This window comes from Oreochromis aureus, linkage group 3, assembly GCF_013358895.1.
Source record: "Oreochromis aureus strain Israel breed Guangdong linkage group 3, ZZ_aureus, whole genome shotgun sequence".
Taxonomy (NCBI): Eukaryota; Metazoa; Chordata; class Actinopteri; order Cichliformes; family Cichlidae; genus Oreochromis; species Oreochromis aureus.
Genome location: NC_052944.1, coordinates 20,970,853 through 20,987,320, shown reverse-complemented (window position 1 = coordinate 20,987,320; position 16,468 = coordinate 20,970,853). Strand labels below are relative to the sequence as shown.

The 16,468-nt window shown below is 44.9% G+C and overlaps 1 long non-coding RNA gene across 3 annotated transcripts; it reads right to left on the bottom strand.

Annotated features, from left to right (window-relative positions):
- Window positions 1-1,151: 1,151 nt before the first annotated feature.
- On the bottom strand, window positions 1,152-3,777 carry LOC120437348. Of its 3 annotated transcripts, XR_005611046.1 has the most exons (7): window positions 3,548-3,776; window positions 3,336-3,449; window positions 2,976-3,181; window positions 2,734-2,858; window positions 2,028-2,189; window positions 1,445-1,545; window positions 1,152-1,316 (listed from the first exon to the last, which is right to left on the bottom strand). It is a non-coding gene; the product is annotated as an uncharacterized LOC120437348 (long non-coding RNA). The 3 variants fall into 3 exon arrangements; XR_005611045.1 differs by having other exon boundaries at window positions 2,976-3,449; window positions 3,548-3,777; XR_005611047.1 differs by lacking the exon at window positions 2,734-2,858 and having other exon boundaries at window positions 2,976-3,449.
- Window positions 3,778-16,468: the final 12,691 nt, after the last annotated feature.

Here is a 16,468-nt window from a genome sequence, read left to right as displayed (position 1 = left end):
AATATGAATTCCTAGGTGTTTGTTATATCCAGCAAGAGATTGATTACATATGTCTGAATTGTTAACCCTAACCCTAGCTCAACAGACCACAATGCCCTGGACTGTCACTATTATTACATGCTGTGAACATAAGTAGCTTTGATCACAGTTTATGTTGTAAAAGAGAAGGAATATTGAAAAAAAGATCAACATTGTGATGTTATTTCTTCCAAACTGACCAGAAACATGCTTGTCAGACTCTCACAGCACAGGATCAGACTCACTGTGCATGACGGCTCAGGCCAATAATGTTTGTTAGATTGTCAGTTGTTTAGTGCTTCTGTACAGTTATGGTCACCATCTCTATTTCAGTATAATTAATATGCACAAAACACTAAAAGTTGATTGTCTTCCAATATTCTAACATAGTTAGAAAACTTTGACTTTGTAAGTACATATTGTTACAGTCCTAATGCCAATATGATTCTTCATAACTCCTGCTTTGAAATACTGAGCTTTAAAATTGACCTGATGAAAGATAATTTACAGTGGCAGTCTGTCAGGATAATTCTGACTGTAAGATCACTGTATTAATCTGAATCCTTCTGAAATGTGCAGTGAATGAATGCTGATAAAACTCACTGTGGGAAAGCTGTTAATAAAATGAATCTGTGACACATGCAACACATTCACAGAGGAAGAGGACACAAAGGGAGGACACGCAGAGGCTGTGTTAAAGTCAGAAATCCAAATCTTTAGTCAAAAACAGGCGGCGGTTACAAACAGGAAGACAAGCAGTCCATCAAACAGTCTACAGGGTCAAACATACAGAGAATTCAAACAGCAGTAAAAAATAACTGGACAATGAAGAACTTAAAGCAATGTGTGACACAATAAAAGGAAGAAGTGCAGTATATTCACTGAATTACAAAATTACAAAAGAGAAAAAGAGAAAAAGAGAAAAACGACGATTTCTAAGGTTTGTTTTCTAAATGCAGGCAGAGTGTGGCTGGTAAAGATGGAAACATACAGAATGTAAACTGTGTGCGTTTGGTGAACTTTGTTAGTAACAAATGAAGTAAAAGAAACAACCCAAAACAGACAAAACACAGAAAGAGGCTCTCAGTATTCATTAATAATTAGAAAGCATCTAAACATTCTGGTCTTGGATTTGTACAGTCTTAGTTCTGATTATAATCATCATGACCAATGGCGAGGTCCTGAGGTGGGCGGGGCTGTCTCTGGTGATGTCACCATGAAGGAACAGCATCTGGCACATGTTGGTGAAACAGCCCAGTACTGGTTTAGTTTCCTCTCCAGCTGTTTGACATTTGACACTTCAACATTAAGGGGAAGAAGAAGAAACAGTGTTAGGTCAGGTGACCACATGGTTTCTAAAAAAAACTGACAGGAAGTAACCAGGCCGTTAGAAATGGATATCATGTGTTTAGGTAACTCTACTTACCAAAAGCAAAGCTGCTGAATGTTGCAGGAACTGCTCATGTGTGGTGGTCATTCAGTGCTGCTCCGGCAGGTTAGACAGTCCAAGACTGATATCCTGCCCATCTGAGAGTTTGAAAACACACATGCAAAAATGTAATTGTATTACAGTCAAAGTTGGATGTTCGTTTTTGTCCTTTAAAAATGTTTGTGTATTTGAAAGCACTAACATTTAAGGAGGACTCGGATCGTCTCTCTCTAAGAGTATCTCCTTTAAAGGGGAGACAAGTGTATCCACTGATCCACGCCACTTTACCTGGATGATGACTCCTCTCTCCCTCACCCAGAAACACTCCTAAAATAACCAAGCAAATAAATAATACCGAAGATTTACTCACATTACAAAACCATCAACATCAAACATCTCCCTTTGATTCCATTCCTCCATTCCTGCTAAACATCAGGCAACAAATGTCCCAGTAAATCACAGTAAAATGTAAAGCACATATTTTCTCTGCTTTGTCTAACCTCTGCAGAGCCTCTGTCAAGAAAAACATATCTGTAAGCATAAAACAAATATACATTTCTTAACACTGCACTGGACAAACCTCGGTCAGTTGATTTCCTCTGTGCAGTGCAGACGAGCATCAGTCTGCAAGTCAAGGTGGTGAGATGGACTCGTGCCCTTGGTGACTCTGCTAGTTCTTCTGAGGAAACACCACCGTCTCTCCACACCGTCACCATCTGTGAGCACAAACTGCCGCTCTGCTCTGCCAGCATGTAGGAAATCAGATATCACACACACAAGGGTGAAGAAACATTAGAGCTCAACTTTGGATACTTTAGATCTAAACAGATCAAAGTAGCTCTTAGTCTCAGCAATCAGACAAACAATGATACAATACTGATTCTGTATGAATACAATATGGTATTTTCAACATACGTGTCAAATTAATGTATTAAAACTAATACAGATATATGTATATATATATTTGATAAATTAGTTTGCTAAATTAGAATAACATATATATATATATATATATATATATATATATATATATATATATATATATATATATATATATATATATATATATATATATATTTTTTTTTTCATTTAACAATTGCAACTGAAAGAAATTAAATATTGAACAAAAATATATTGCCACATTCTGCATTCTCAAATACAAATTTCACAAAGTAAATTTTTGATTAACAGAAAAAACATGAATTACAAAAAATAATTGTATATTATTAAAATATTATGCAACCATGACCAAAGTCAGAATCATCATTACAGTATTGTGGACTTACTGCTTGCCTAATAGTGATAAACTTCAGGGGAGATCATGATGACAGAAAACTGTAAACAACACTCTGAAGTGTCAAGCTTCTTTTCTTGTTTCTGTGACCTCAGCATGCTGACAGACTTGAAGTTGCTAAAGATTTTAAAAAGTGATAATTATAGGGAAGAAACTTCTCTTTTTCATCCGTTTAATCAAACATTTGATGCCTCAGCTGTCTCAGTCCTAAAGCATTCTGCAACTACAACTAACCTGAGGAGGCTTGGATTTGGCTGCAGGTGCCCCTGTACATCCTTCTCAGCAGCACACATGTGGGTACCATTTAATCACACTTCGTCCTGAGCTTTGCTTCATCACAAGACTAAAGGTGGCATCCCATGTCACAGTCTTATCATCATCCAATTGGAGAAGAAACATTTACAGGTCTCCTGGTTTTGTTTTCTGATCCTGCAAAAAGACTGAGGACAACAAAGCCCAGAGAACAAGAGATACACAACATCCAACATTCAGACTCAACAGCCTCCATAAATGAAGAGCACCAGGTTGGTCCAGTTATACTAGATATAAGCATGCTTCACATTACTGTGTATGAATAATAATGAGGAGGTAAACTTTGAAGATGCAGAGCATGATGTCCCATCATCAGACTGCAAACAAATATCCACCAGGCTTCTTTGTTGGCAGAGGTGATGATTCTCCCATCAGGGATCAGTAGAGTGTATTAACCTGTGGTATAAGCAGCAGTCACTGAAATGTTACTGTTTCAGATAAGAAATCTAGCACATAAAAGCCAGGGTGGGAGGGATCTCTGCAAAGTGACTTACCTCTGCAAGTGTAAGGCTGTTCCTCCAGCCTCAACAAAAATCTGACTCTCCGGTCACAGACAAACAAAAAACTCCAGCTGGGAGATAGAAAACGCTGTCTGGGTCTTGCTGGATGTTGCTGGTCAGAGTCCACACATTAGCGGAGTGCTTCTTGGTCCCACTGACCCATGTGGACAGCGACTGTGGAGAACTGTTCTGGAAAACAGAAAAGAGAATTAAAATGACAAAAAGCCAAATTTCCACAAAGACTCTCTTAGAATCAGCAATCAGAAAATCATTGGTTCATATTACAATTAAATATGAACAGGCTCCTTAAATGTAAGCAGTTAAGATCTGATTTGATTTACATCCTTCACACAGCACATTTGTCCAGGCTGTCAGGTAAACATAGAATTAATCTCAGGTAACATGACTCAGAGTAGAGATTCAGTAAGAAAGATTGCCAGCTCTAATATTATTACCACACCAACAGCTCAGATTTCTAGAACTATTTAAACAAATGTCTTCTGAATATTCAATTCATGTTCACAGTGGGAGGGTGGGGGTGGTATCATGGAATTATGTAAATAAAGTCTGCAACACAGAAAGAGCTGTGATCAAGCTATTTATTACTGCGCGCAGGAGAGCCAACACACATCAAACATCACAGTTCACAGTCATGTCAGCTCTGCCACAGAAGTGGTGCTCCCACTCCTTTATGAATTCCAAGAAAGAGGGAGGACGTTACAAACTGATCCTACCACACTTCACACGCCTCGCTATGAAACCTAACGGATCAATGGTTAAGCTGTTTTGTGCCCTTGGCGTTATCAGCACCTGTAAAGGGAGTTGTTTTCTCAAACTGCTGACGCTGAAGTAAGTTCATCTAGTTTTAGAAACTTTCACTGAACAGTCTATAACAGTGTCACAACTAAGCATATGCATAAGCACTTAAATACTTTAAATTAGAATAATAGAAAATTTCTATTACAGGAGCCAGAGCCTGTCCCAGTAGTCATAGGTAGAGCACACCTGGACAGGTACCAGTCTGTCAGAGGACTAACAGAGAGACAGACATCAGAGTAACAAATCGATTTAAAATTAATGTAAGCTTGCTACAGCTGTATGTATGAACATGTGTTTCTGTGCTCACAGTCCACCTCTCAGGAACCTGCAGTTCATTTTAAGTCTCCTTTAAACAGACCTCACAAAAGGCTGATGTGGCTGGATCAGTAGTCTGATTTAAGTACGATGCCTTTGGCCAGGGATTAATCTGGCGCATCGCTTCACTGCAGTCTTACATATTATCCCCACACCTGAATAAAAAATATTGATATTTACAAATAACAGATTCAGCTGATGCAGCCTGACTCAATCTGATTCCAGATGTTCAGCACACACAGAAACACAGAGGGACTGTTTAAAGTTTAGTGTTAACCTGAGTCACTGATCATTTACAGTATTACAGAGTCTGGCAGTCTTTGCATGATGTCCACGTCACTGTAAGCTTCTAGCTGACTCTCAGGTGTGCCTGGTGTGCCAGCAGGAAAGAGTCATAATAACCTGCATCCTGAGGTTTGTCATGCAGGATTAAAGGAGCCAGGCTTTGTTCACACAGCTAGGATTGTATTTTACACTGACCCTGGGTCAGTATAAGTATCATACAGTTTAAACGAAGCACTGAAACTTGCACATATTTATAACAGATGCACTGAAGCTAATCGGGATATTTACTGTCAATCTGTGGCTGCGATTAATCACTTTACTGGAAACTTTATTAACTAGTAACTTCATCAGTCATGACAGAAGCTAATATTTCTGTCCTAACATCGTTTAAACAGTAACAGCTTTACTACAATATAAGCTAACGTTTACACCCTAACTTTAAGCTAGCACCATAAAGACGGTAAAACACGTAATAATATCTACAAATGCATCTTAAAGCTGTTATATTAGCACTCGGTGTATTACTAACATAACCACATTAACATTATTGACACTCGCTGACTTTTAATAGTCATTCTATACAGTGTTGGGGAGTAACGGAATACATGTACCGCCGTTACGTATTTAGAATACAAAATATGAGTAACTGTATTCCGTTACAGTTACCGTTTAAAAAGGTGGTATTCAGAATACAGTTACTTTGGTGAAATAAATGGAATACACGGCGGTACTTCCTTGTTTCATATTGTCGCGGGTCAGGATTGTTTGGGTTTGTTTGACAGCTACGCTCTGTTGTTCCAGGCGGCAGCGTTACGGTTGCCATGGTTACAGGGTGACGCTCTCTCTCTCTGCGTGTTTCCTGGGTGAGAGAGCGCATTTTTGTTGTTGTTGTTGTGCTAAGCTAAAAGGCAGAATGCTACAGGCATAGCTCTAAAGCATGTAGCCTGATGGGCAGTGTAGTCCGTGCTGCAGGGAGAATGGACTGCCATACACGTTATGTGTCTGTGAGCGAGGGAGGGAGAGAAAGAAAAAGTCCGAGCTGTCACGGAGCAAAAACGGGAGCTGGAAGCATGTAAATATAATAATAACCACTGCAGCCAAGAAGAGTGCCTGAGGAGCCCATTTGTAAGTAAGCTATTAAGACTCAACTGTACACTGTGTTCGTGTTTTCCTCCGGAAACAATAAGTTCCGTTGGAGCAGCCTTTCAACGCTCTCTCTGTCTCCGCAAGCAAAGTTGACCCAGACAACAAAGTAAAGCTAGTTTTCGCTACCAGCCCGACACGAACCCGACGTATTAGCCAGAGGTCCCTTTACTACGTTTCGGACCTTCAGTAACAGTAATAAATCACAGCAATAGTACTGTAACGATGGTTAAATGTTATTTTACAGTGACATGTTGGTTATCTCTGCACACTGTTGTTATTTCTTTAAGATACATGTTTGGTTGTGCTGCAGGAAGGGGAGGGGGGTCTGTGTGGTTGTGTGTGACTGTGCGGGGCTGAAGTGAGGTGTTGTATGAGAGCACTCTCCCGGAGTTAACGGCCTGTTTGCCTGTCACCGAATAAACGGACAAACTGAGACCAAAACGTCTGGTTCTTGAGAACGTTACACTGGTGTCAGAAGTGACGAACGATCACCTAAAACGCCCGACACCCTGTTGCTGGCGACGCTGACCGTCACGAGACACGAGGATGTTGCCGGACAAGATTAAGAGGGAGACGGAGGAGAGGGAGGTTCGTCCGCGCTCGCCTGCCCATAGAGTGAGGGAGACGGCGCTGCGGCTGTCTGCTGAGGCTGGATTTTACCCAGGTTTGACTAGGCTCGGGACATTTTTCGCACCGTGGCCGCGATTCGGTGGGGGAGTCGACCTCGCTTGGCGCGCCGTCACGTGATGTAAACAAACATGGCGGCGCCCAGCAAGCTGCCGCGAACATAAAAACGCCTAAGTTCAGCGGCAAGACGCCATGGGAAGTGTTTATTGCACAGTTTGAGCTGTTAGCTGTTGCAGCTGGCTGGTCTGAGGAACATAAAGCTCTCCAATTGGCTTTGTGCCTGTGTGAGGATGCAGCTGCATGCCTGCTGCTGCTGACCGAGGAGCAAAGGGGAGATTATAATGCTCTGGTTGGGGCACTTCAGAGGCGTTTCGGGCAGTATAACCAACCGGTGCTGCTGAGGTCGGAGTTCCACAACAGGCGAGATTGCCAGGAGAGCCCCTTCGCATTTTGGCCCATGAAGTCGAGTGTCTTTGCCGGAGGGCGTATGACAGCATGCCACCATCAGTGCAGGCGGAGTTAGCTCGGGACCAGTTCCTGCAGGCCCTGAGCCCTAAAGAGCTCCGTATGCAGACTCAGCTTGCTCGACCGCCACGCTCAGTGTGGCCCTGGAGCTAGCGTTGAGAGGGAGATGCTTGCAGGATCCTCTGGGGCGCTGATGACACGCATGTGGTGAGGGCTATGTCAGCACCTGCGGAGCAGCTGGAGATGCCGGCGGGCCCGTGCAGTTTGGTTCAGACAGCTTCTCTGCAGTCGCCTTCCCCTCGGGCTGGCCCCGCCCCGACCACGGAGCTGCTGGGGATGTGGACAAGTCGGGCACCTCATCGGGCAGTGCCCCAAGCTTGCAGCGGTTCAGGGAACGCCTACGGGCCCGTGTAGGTGGGAGTACACGGGCCAGGGAGAACGACATCCCACACCACCGCCATTTCCACCCAGTGCGGTCATCGCTGTGGGCTGGACCCAGGTTGGCGACTTTGCCATGTTCCAGTGATGATTGCGGGGTTTCCTGTACGGCCCTTCTGGACACGGGGTCCAATGCAACGCTGGTCCGACCCGATGTCGTCCCAACCGGAGCTGCTGTGCAACCGACTAATGTGCGACTTAAGACTGTGACCGGGGATCTGGCCCCAATTAGAGGGAGGGGAGTGTTCCAGTTTAAGGTGGGGACCTCGGTGTGCCTTATGCTGCCTGGGTGGCTGACGTGCAGGACGCCTGCATCCTTGGGCTGGATTTTTGCGAGCCATTGGTGGTGTACTGGACTTGGGCAAAGGCTTCCTCATACTCCCTGATGGGAAGAAGGTGCAGCTTATTCCTCCCCCGGTCTGCCCAGCATCTGCCGCAGCATCCACCTCCACCTCAGAGACCCCTGCAGACCCGCCAGCAGAACAGCAAGCGGGGGAGGAGGAGAGGCTCTCAGCAGTGAGGAGCATCTGGTCAAAGAACTGTGAGGGGCTGACTCCACAGCAGCAAGAGAGTCTATGGCAGGTACTAAGAGAGTTTAGTGACATTTTTGCCCTGAAAGAAAGTGATGTTGGCTTGACACACTTGGTAGAGCACGTCATTGAGACCGGGGATGCCCAGCCTATTAAAGTGCGCCCCCGCCACCTGCCCCTGGCTCATCAGGAGGCTGCTGACAGAGAGTTGTGTGAAATGATGAAGGCGGGCATCATAGAGCCATCTGATAGCCCATGGGCCTCCGCTGTAGTGATGGTGCCTAAGAAAAACAGCCCAAGGATGCGTTTCTGTGTGGACTACAGACCACTCAACAAAGTGACAAAAAAGGACTCTTACCCCCTTCCCAGGATTGACGAGTCTCTCGATTTAGTAGCCGGATCCTCCTGGTTCTCCACCCTTGACCTGCGGAGTGGCTACTGGCAGGTGCCACTGTCCCTGAGTCCAGACCGAAGACAGCCTTCTGCACCAACAGGGGACTATGGCAGTTCAAAGTCCTGAGCTTTGGTCTTTGTAACGCTCCTGCTACCTTTGAGAGGCTGATGGACAGCGTGCTGGCTGGTGTCCCACGCCAACGGTGTCTGGTCTACCTGGATGACCTTCTAGTACACGGGAGCTCCTTTGATGCTGCCCTGGATGCCCTGAGACAAGTGTTGGGGAGGGTGGCGGCTGCAGGCCTGAAACTGCACCCCGACAAGTGCCACTTCATGAGGAGGGAGGTGGAGTTTCTGGGCCACAAGCTGGGTCAGGAGGGCATCGGCACTTTGGAGGAGAAAATTCACACCATTACTGAGTGGCCCACACCAGCGGACCAGAAACAGCTCAAAAGCTTCCTAGGACTGGCGTCTTATTACAGGAGGTTTGTGAAGGGCTTTTCCTCTATAGCTGCACCACTCTTCCGCCTGCTGCAGAAGGACCGTGACTTCATCTGGACCCAGGACTGTCAGCAGGCATTCAACACCCTCCGCAGATCACTGACAGAGTCCCAGTCCTCGCCCCCTGACCCCACCCTGCCTTTTGTCCTGGACACTGGACGCAAGCAATGTGGGGCTGGGAGCTGTGTTGTCGCAGGTTGGGCCGGAAGGTGAGAAGGTGGTGGCGCACTTCAGCCGGGTCCTGAACAGGAGTGAGCGGCGCTACTGTGTCACACGACGAGAGCTGCTGGCCGTGGTGGCAGGGGTGAGACACTTTAAGTACTACCTGTGTGGCACATCATTTGTTATCAGAACTGATCATGCCGCCCTCCAGTGGCTAATGTCTTTCAGGGAGCCAGAGGGACAGGTAGCTCGCTGGCTGGAAGAGCTCCAAGCCTTCAATTTCACTGTGGAGCACAGAGCAGGGACGCACCATTCTAACGCATGAGACGCCCTCTCTCGCCGCCCATGTGCTGCAGCTGGCTGCCGTTACTGTGAGAAGCGAGAGGAGACAGAGCGGGAACTCACAACAATGGATGGAGCAACACAGCTCACCTGCAGGGCTCTTCTGGTGGTGGATGCAGCGGAGTGGAGGGGACGGCAGGAACAAGACACTGACCTGCTGCCAGTCCTGCAGTGGCTGGAGAGGGAGGAGGCGACCCCTTTGGGATGAGGTCACTGGGTTTTCCATCTGTACCAGGGGCTGTGGGCCAAGTTTACAGCTCTCAGGCTGAAGGAGGGGTGTTGGGCGTGCCTGGAAGGATCCTGCCACAGGGAGGAGAGGTGGCAGGTTGTGGTGCCAAGGTCGCTGAGGTCAGCTGTGCTGGAAGCCTGCCATGGGAGCACTGGCTCCGGCCACTTTGGGGTGTCCAAGACCCTCCGCCGCCTCCGCCAGGGCTACTACTGGGGTCAGCAGCGGAGGGATGTGGAAGACTTTGCCGCAGCTGTGATGCATGTTCCTCGCACAAAGGGCCACAGGACCAGTCCGGGCTCAGCTTCAGCAGCAACCAGCTGGAGCTCCAATGGCAGTAGCGAGTAGCTGTGGACGTCATGGGCCCATTTCCTCGTACAGACAGGGGAAACCGCTATGTCCTTGTGGCCATGGACTATTTTACCAAGTGGCCGGAAGCATATGCCATCCCAGATCAGGAGGCTGAGACTGTCGCTGATGTATTAGTGGAGGGATGTTCAGCCGCTTTGGAACAGCAGAGACCCTCCACAGTGACCAGGGGCGTAACTTTGAGTCCAAGGTATTTGCTGCCATGTGCGAACGCCTGGGGATTAAGAAGACCCGCACCACCCCACTTCACCCCCAAAGCGATGGACTGGTGGAAAGGTTTAACAGGACGCTGGCCCAGCAGCTAGCCATCCTTACCTCAGAACACCAACAGGACTGGGACTACCATCTTCCCCTTATCCTCATGGCCTACAGGTCGGCAGTGCAAGACTCCACCCAATGTACACCTGCCCTGCTCATGTTAGGGAGAGAGCTGAGAACTCCCGCAGAATTGGCTTTTGGGAAGCCCCCGGACGCGCCAGAGGCACCGCCAGGCCGGGACTACGCAAGGAGGCTGCAGGACCGGCTGGATTCTGCACATTCCACGCCTGGGAGCAGCTGGCGAAGGCAGGCCTGCGCCAAAAGAGGAATTATGACATCACCACTAAGGGGAGGCACTTCCGTGCTGGGGAGCTGGTGTGGGTCTACAGCCCAAAGAGAAAGAAAGGACGGTGTCCTAAACTGGATAGCAGCTGGGTGGGGCCCTGCAGTGTCCTGGAGCGAGTGGGGGAAGTTGTTTACAGGGTGCAGTTGCCTCCTAGAGGGAGGAAAGTGGCGCTGCACAGAGACCGGATGGCCCCCTATAGAGGGCAGTCCCTCCCCTCCTTCCCTGAGGGACGTGTACAGAGTTCCCATGACCCTGCACAGAGGGACCCCGGCCGGAGCTGCGTGCCCCTCCTCGGACTCTCCACCTCAAAGCCCCAAGCTCCGTGTACACCCCTGGGGCTCAGGAGGTCAAGGAGGAACGAGGCTACCACCCCGCCTCAGAGACTGTGTTGTTCCCTCGGGACGAGGAACTTATTGCTGGGGGGGCAGTGTAACGATGGTTAAATGTTATTTTACAGTGACATGTTGGTTATCTCTGCACACTGTTGTTATTTCTTTAAGATACATGTTTGGTTGTGCTGCAGGAAGGGGAGGGGGGTCTGTGTGGTTGTGTGTGACTGTGCGGGGCTGAAGTGAGGTGTTGTATGAGAGCACTCTCCCGGAGTTAACGGCCTGTTTGCCTGTCACCGAATAAACGGACAAACTGAGACCAAAACGTCTGGTTCTTGAGAACGTTACAGTACATTCACGTAGTTGTAAACAGCACGATAATATATTAAGTATTCCATAGTATTCAGAATACGTTACTCTCATTGAGTAACGTAACGGAATACGTTACAGAATACATTTTGGGGCATGTATTCAGTATTCTGTAGTGGAATACATTTTAAAAGTAACCTTCCCAACACTGATTCTATAAATGCTGCCCGTTTAAATGGCCTTACCTGTAAACACTGCTGTATCCACCGGATTCCAGCCAGAGTGGATTCTGGAGTCTTCCCACGCTCCTGTTAGTGATCCTCCATCTGGATGGATGATAACAACCTTCTGAACAATCTAGCAGGTGGATGGCCCATATCTATGGGACTGATTTCTGCTAATAACGCCCATTGTATGGACTGATAACAGCCGAAGCGGGTGAATAAAGTCACCGTGTCGCTAGCTGTGCCATTACCCAGCATACATCACTCCCTCCATAAATGCAATAAACGATACAAAAGTAATGGCCTATAATTAATTTATCTGCTGTATCTGCTGTTTCTCAGGTAGTTGTTTACATTATATAATATATTGTGTTCAGTACACGTCACTACAATGTGATTTCGGAAATGTATAAATATACGAACAACAGGCTCTTCCGCGGCAGTCTCTTGTCGTCAATAAACAACGTTTAGGGTATTCAACAGGAGGACCCTGCACGTCAATTCTCGACGCGAGGGGGGTACCCTGCGCGTCGATAAGTGAAGCAGAGGGAGCCTGACCATGCGTCACACATTTGACGAGTTGGGAGTGAGAACGTGTTGGTTTTTCCACACCCCTTTATTTAGTTATTTAGATCAGACATTCTGCACAGCCGACTCACTCTAGAGCTCAGATCTCTGCTGCCTTTTTTCCAACATGGCCTTCTCTTTGTTTGCTTAGGTTTTGTTTGTTTGATTTGCCTATTATTCAAAAGCTTTTTGATTGTAGGTCCAGTTGTGTTTTCAGAGAACATTTCCCCAGCAACTTCATACAGTTAGTGTTTTAGGATTTTACAACAATCTGCATGCTCAAGATTATCTACACCAGTCTCTCTAAAATCAACACGCTGACACAATTTTCTTGGATTAAAAGCTGCTATATCTCTAGCTCTAATCCCAACCACTTCCACCACTCCTCTGCACAGAGTTGTCAGTTGCATCACAATGATTGCTACACGGTTTTAGAAGCTAATAAATGTCAAAATGACCAGGAGAAGGTGGTAGAACAACAGCAGAAGAATTACAATTAACAGCAGCAGCATCCTTATTTAAATGACTGTCCAGATCCTTACCATTAGCTATAGCACCACCAGTAACACAAACATCAGAGTTACACTGGCCTGCAGGGAGAGGCATGCTGAAATATGTACATGCTAAACATCTACAGTGGTCATCTAATCTTACTATCATTTCTACGACTTTTTGCTTAAAGGCATTAATGTCAAAACGTCTATCATTCTGTTGGCTACTCTCTGAAGGATTATTAGCAGGTTGACCAGACTGATCTCTTTTGGGCAAATAATTATGGTCTCAATTTCTTCTGCGTTCTTCTGAATCTCAGCTAGAATGGCCTGCCATTGGTCTAATTTGAAATGTTTTTTCTGATGTTTGTTGAAAACACTGTGAATTTCTTCTAATTTTTAATGTGTTTTTTTGGTGTTGAATGAACATCCGCACACCAGTAGCAAAAAAATTCATACAAGTTTCATATGCTTCTCAGATTTCTGCATCAGTAATTTCTTGAGGCTGCGATGCATCAATCTGTCTAAGACATGTTGGCACTGTGGGTAACCTTTCATGGAAGAGATGGCTCACTGGTAAGTGTGCTTGTCCGTTCAGTCATCAGTGGTTGATTATAAAACACGCTGTGAGCATCTCCTTGCATTCTGTCGTTGTTGTTTTTGTTGTGAAAGAACTTCTCCAGGAAACGTGTGGACTTGTCTGTTACCCTCTGATCAGTGATTATATCAAATAGATAGACCAGTAGACACAAATAATAAAATAACAGCACACTAGTTTAACAACAGCTTAACATGCAGATCATTGTAAAACCCTACAACACTCTAATGTTCTCTGAAGACAGAACTGGACTTACTAATTACGCTTTTGCTTTAAAAAAAATGTAAATCAAACAAAGAAACCAAACAAAAGAGATATCTTCTTACAATTACAAACTACTTAAAAAACATCCAGGAATTGGGGGGGAAAACTACGTCATACAAAGGTCAATGGTGCATATACAGGCACATGTGCATGAGTAAAGTCAGTACCCCTCTCTTTTACTTTTCCGGGTTTTCCCTCCTTGTAAATGCTGGTCTCATACTCGTATTGTTTCCTTTCACTCATGATATCAGATGCTTGCGGTCTCTGAAGAGTCATCTGGTTGTAGCTGTGCATCACTTTGCAAAATGTGTTTCCGTAAGTGAGATTTGCTTAGATTGTTGCCAAAATATCAACTGAAATCTGTAAATTGCACCCAACTGGAAACTGAATACATAAAGTTATTACTGGAATACTTAGAGCTACGTTAAGTACATTTTTTAGTTTTTTAAGTAGAAAACAGTAATGATGTAGTTGAGTATATACATTTGTATATACTATGTATATGTAATTACATCCTCCAACAAACTCGTATTTTCAAACTGAATCCATTAAAAATGCAGAGATAAGAGCGTGGACCTGCCACGTTGCCCCTCCATGTTGAATACATTGACTGAAATGGCCCTTGCCATTCTTGCTAATCACGTTGTTGAACTGAGAAGATAGATGATAGATGACAGAAGAGGAGTAAAAGAGGCCTGTGACCAATGTCTACTGTGAAATGCCATCTGTCAACAGAGGGGGTGGCTGCAACACCAACTCTTGGCCACCTACATACAATGCAGTATTAAGATCCATTCCCAGGCGCCTCACGTCTTGCTTCAGGTGATCTTAGTGGGACACATGATAGTTTGAGGCAAGGTCTTACAGTGGTTTCATGCGAAACCTCAAGTGGTAATGGCCCACGCTGTTGCTCACATCTTGGCTCTTGTGATGAGGTGCATGATCAGTAGTGGGTTAACAACTCTCTTAAGTGACACCACCACTAGGGTTAAAGGTGGGACTTTTTGGTTTTAGAACTGAAGAAGCTTCTCACACGAGAGATGAAACATGCTCACAAAACTTAAAGAAGTCCAGTCACTTTCATTCCAAGATCCTTAGTGTCATGGTTCTGGGTCGGTTCGACCCAGCTTTTTGGAGTTGTTATGTTTTGGTTTTGAAAGATGGATTTTTCCTGTATACTGGTGGTGGTGATGATTATGATGGTGATACATTATTATTTGAGTTCCATGTTTCTGTTTATTTGTGTTTAGGATTTGTGTTCTCATGTTTTGTGTGGGTTTAGTTCCATCTGTCATTTTCTGTCTGTCTCTCAGTGTCGAGTCTGCGTCATTGTGTTGTGTTCTTGTTTCCTGTTTTATTATGAAGGTCTGCGTTTCATGTGAGTGTGTTCAGTTTTACCTCTGTCTCGTCTTGTTGATTACTCCCAGTTGTGTTCCCCACCTGTGTGTAATCTCCCTGTGTTTCTCTGTGTGTATTTAAGTCATGTCTTCTGTCTTTGTAGTTGCTGGTCCGTCTGTGTATCCACCCTGCTTCATCTGTGTGTTTCCCTGCTGTCAACCGTCATCTGTTTCTGCTCGCTCTCATTCATGTTCAGGTTCGTGTTCTGTAGTCAGTTTTTCCCAGTATAGTTTAGTTTTTGCTCCATTTGCCATTTGTCCATTTTATTTTGTGTTTAATAAACCACCCTCACACCTTTACAAGTGCCTGTGTTTGGATCCTCCTTTATTTCCTACACGGCTCATCTCACTCGCCGTGACACTTAGACTACCTGCAAGAGTAGCTGAATCTAGTAGACAGGTGGGATTCATAACCAGCGCCATCATCTTAAATGTAAACCATTGTCTACAAGTCTTGATGTAATCTAAATTTAGCCTGCCGTACATAATGCATCACTGTAAACTGCCTGCTATTTTCATGCAATCAGTGTATACATGTATACTTCAGCTGGTTTTCCAGCTTCCTTTTTTATTTCTTTCAATGCCATTTTCTGTTTGTCAGTACCCCAAAGTGTTCTGGCTCCATACTACCATAGCTAGGATTATGCACTTGAATTAGAAGGGGTAAGAAAACAGAACTCAGAATACAATCTGCAGTCTACTGACATCTAGCTGTGAGATTTGTGTGTGGGCAGATCTATAAAACATTTGATGTGATGGAGAAACACAAAATTGAACTTGTCAGTTTGTAACAAAATGTATTTAAAATATGAACCAACATAAATTTATTTATGCAGAGTAATAATCTAGTGATGTGTGTGAATTGTGTAACACAATACCAAAATCTCAACAACAGCTCTTAAAAACAGTGTCAGTCTGATGTGACTGCAGAAACAAAAAGCTGCAGAGAATATCTGAGAGAGTCTGTGATGGGATATATAAGATAGGACAACCTGTTTTGTTTATTTATCCTAACATCTTCTTCCCTGTAGAGAGCAGTGTTCGAATGTACAAAAGAGTTAGGCTGCTTCTGCTTGTCGTTTGAACATCCATTTTAGTCCTCTTTACTGGACATTTGTTTTTGGTCTATATCTTTTGACTTATTTGAGCTACCCTAATAAGTCCTATTGCGCTCAAAAGAGGACATCCTGGCCTTTTGTTGCTGTTATGTTGCTGATGGTGTGGTGATAGGTTTTTAGATAAAACTTTTCAACGTTTTGTTACAGCCTTAGCGGGCGTTGATAGACTCAAGTAGTGACAGTGTGCGTGAGTTGATTTTTAAAGACATTGTTAGACTCTCCACATCAACTCTTAGACTGATGTCAATCTGTGACTGTTCTGCACACTTCAATTTTCTAAATAAAGCATGTGTGTTGTGTTAGTGTTAAAATATATAAATATTGTTTTACAATATAAAACACTTCGAGGCGTGATTTGGTCCTATTAAAAAAAAAAAAAATACACCGAATTGAAAA